A 3926-nucleotide genomic window follows, 5' to 3' on the forward strand; every position below is an offset into this window, starting at 1 on the left:
TAATTTGTGTGTGAGTGAAATTTGTGGTTTGATAAATGTGTTGAACAGAATTAAATGAACAAAAAACATTGTGTTTGATCTTGCCAGGGCTGTTCCTCTGTTATCTGCTTCTGTTTCCATGACATCTAGGAAGCTCAGACAGGGAACACTGAGGGTGGCTGATAGACAGACGCAATAATGCATGAACCTTGTGCCAGTTCACACATTTTCGACAGCCTTGGTCTTCAGCAGGTGTCTCTGCACCAGCCTGCTTTCCATTTAAACACCTTGCAGCTTCAGGAGGGATGTGCTACAAAAAGCTTCTGAAACAATTATTGGCTGGCATTTTAGACTTGATTCACAATATGTAGCTAGCAAATAAATAATATAATGTGCTACTCTTGTGCAAACAGAATGTGGTTATCAAAGTGATAGCATAACATTCTGACTAGCATGGCAACATAGTGCCATTTTACTGCACAGTCAATTAACTTTTAACTTCAGTTGTTATAAAAATTATACATGCATATATATATATATATAATATATATATATATATATATATATATATATATATATATATATATAATAAAACATAAGACACTTTTGATTGTAAATGAATGCCTCAAATTAGGTCTCTGTCTCTCTAAGAAACGCTTGCTTTTTCTGATGCTCCACCTTCAGGAAGTCATCACAACACCACTCCGCTATTAACCATTTAGCAACATTTTTTTCACCAGTGTTTCACTCAGAAGTAGCTTGCATATTGAGATAAGCAGATTTGAAATTCCATCAAGTGTTTGCTAACTGCTGGCGGCTAGTCTGAAGGAGCTGAGTGGGAGAGTCGCAGGAGAGGGGAGCTCTGTAATGCGGAAACTTGGAACAATGGAATCTGCATCTCCGAGGGGGAGCTTCATCCTCGAAGTCGGTGCTAGATAAGAAATGGGATTCACCGGCAGTAATAGTGAAAAATATCTCTCTTTTTTTAAGAAAAGGCAAAGATCAGTCAGAGTTTTGTTGCCTACAGCAAGCAAAATCATGTTTAGCCGACTGTCTGTGTCCCATGAAGGCAGAAGAGAGAGACAAGGTTCTTACTTATTATTCTAGGTGTACCTTGAGATGAATAAATGTTTATTTATGACCAATTTGAGACTTGAAACCAAATCTGCATGGTACTGACAAGGACTAGACTGCTTGAGTGATTAACTGCAATGTTTAGATAGAAATGGTCAGGGTCAGTTCTGTGTCCAGTGGCGCAAAGCGAAATGCATCGGAGACCTTACCGCAGTCGGCAAATATTTTTTTTGGAAAGAGTGACATGTTTTTGCGTGGGTGTCAGCTATCTACTGTTTATTGTTCCACAGTTTTGGAGTGTTTGCCTCCAGCTGACTGATATATGCCTCTTTACTTCCTGTTGCTCCTGAACGGACCAATGAAAGCCAACATGGCCAAGCAGGAAATACCGCCGGTCGCTGACTGAAGGGGATGTCACATCACTGTCAGGTCAACATGGACACTTTCCATGATTCTTATTATGGTCTGCTGAAAAGCAAAATTGCTCCCCCTGCTCAAAGATTCACAAGTTGAAAGGACAGAATTCCATATTTTCTTGCAACCTGCGCCACTCAGAAAGTCAGCGGGTTTATAACAACTGAACTTCAAAGATCCACTCGCCCAAAGGAGAATATTATTACGGCGAAACAGGAAGGGATTCTTAACTCTAATAATGTGGAGATGCCAAACTCCAAGAGCTGCTTTATCCAGCTGTGAGAAAGGTTAGAGCTTCCATTTAAATAAACCTTTTTGCTTGGAGGAGGGATGACTGTGAATGAAGACCGTTTAACCGTCTTATGTGGCCGTCCTTGTGACACATTTTTGACAAAAACACTTTGAAGACAGAGAAGTAATGAGGACACAAAATGATCTGCAGCTAGACCAAAAACACTTATTTATGAGAGCGAAGGCAAGGCAAGAAAAAAACCTGAAATAAGGTCCAGATGTTGAGGAGGTGAAAAGCGAGGCGACATAGGAGGAAGTGGGAGAGGGAGAGAATGAGCTGCAGTTTATGTCGAAAAGAAGAGGGATGACCGGTCCAAGGCCAAACTCCTTGCTGCCTTGTCCAAACAGTTTACACTGGGCATCCCCAATCTAGACACACACACACACACAAGCATGCAAACAAACACACAAACACACAGAGTGCCCTGAATCCATGAAGCTTTCACAGGCACACCCATGCAGTGACAAAACATGTTGGCAAAGATGTAAAATAAAAATAAAAAAACAGAACGTTATGCAAGACATCTCATTTATTTGCGCTTCGTTGTGCAAACAGAAATTTAATTTACAAAGACGTTGAATTGCACAGACTTTAATTACTAAAGGCCGCCCTTACAATCCCTCTTGTGGAGAAAAATATTACTGCACCATGCGCATGTTAAAATGCTGGGCTTTTTTGAAGGAAGGCCTGTGGATTAATAAACAAGGACATCTGAAATAATGTCTTAATGACTAAAAGGGCTTTTTTTTCCACAATGTTGTATTTTTGAGATGTACCTGCATGTATTCAGTTAAGCTCAAAAGTCTTCATACTGCTGGCTACTCCTATTTAGATCTTAAATTATTTTCTTTGATGAGCTGCAACTTCTCACATCACACCAATCATTAGAGTTGATGACTTGGGCCGGGGCTGTCCAAGATGGGACATGACAGCTTGTCGGTAAAATTATATTATTATTTTATACCTAAATCGATTTTCCAGGGGTATAAATAAGAAGTGAAGGCTAAATAAATGTCAGTATCTCATGTAGTAAATTATATATGGAATATGTGTTTATTCATAGGCCACACAGGTATACACACATATACTGTATATTATTTCATAGAAATCAAAAAATATATAAAAATAACAGACTTAAAACAGTTTATGAATTGTAACAAATAAAAATAGCACACCGCAAATAAAAAGAAATTAAGCGTGTTGGTTTTCCTGGTGCATTTGGAACTGAGAATTTAGAATAATTGCTTTTAAATTATGAGAATCTCTATTCAATTCATCCACAATGTATGTAAGAAAAAAATATGACATACAAAGTCTTATCAGTTAGATATGAATTTATTTAAAAAAAAATTTTCAAAAGAAAATATAACATCTAACCTGCATAAGAACAATTTCAGTTGCCCCCTACAGACAAATGTTGGCTTATTCTCAGTCAACTCATTTTAAAGGAACCTTAACTAATGGATCTTGACAAGTGGTTTTGCAGAACAATCACTAAACAAGTATTGAGACATTTTATGAACAAAACTCACTGAATTTTGTTGTTCTTGCGAACTTGAAAGACCATCAAAAACCAACAATGAAAACAAAAAAACCTCACAAAAATGCCTCAAACTGGAATAAAAACGTATATACTTTAACGATCAGTGTCGATTAAAAGTGATTGTGTGCCACTGTGGAATAAACTGTTTCTTTCGTGTTTTTAAATGATGTTCTCGACCTACTGCCCTTTGTCTTTTAAATGACATCAGTCTGTTTCATGCTTCAAAATTCAGAACAAAGAGGAAAAAAACCTGTTAAAAACCAGATTGATAAAAAAAAACAAGATTTAAACAAATCTTGTTGAAATTATTAAAAATGGCCATACTTTTGTGATTCAAGTCTTTATAATACATGACAAGGGACTACAACTAAGGACATGGTATTAGATAAGAACTATTAAAAAAACACAAACATACATTTCCCAAAAGCTGTAAAAAAAAACACTAACAAAAAAAAGGTTAATTCAGCTGCATTCAAACCTTGACTTTTTTTTTATCCAATGCAGATAACCTCCTAGCTTTTTTAAAATAATTAATAGAAATTGACTAACTAAATTGAGGATAATCACATTAGTATAAATATAAATCCGAAAGTATTGGAGTGTTGTTTCTATTAATACTTTTTC

This window comes from Poecilia formosa, unplaced genomic scaffold (assembly GCF_000485575.1).
Source record: "Poecilia formosa unplaced genomic scaffold, Poecilia_formosa-5.1.2 Scaffold129, whole genome shotgun sequence".
NCBI classification, from domain to species: domain Eukaryota; kingdom Metazoa; phylum Chordata; class Actinopteri; order Cyprinodontiformes; family Poeciliidae; genus Poecilia; species Poecilia formosa.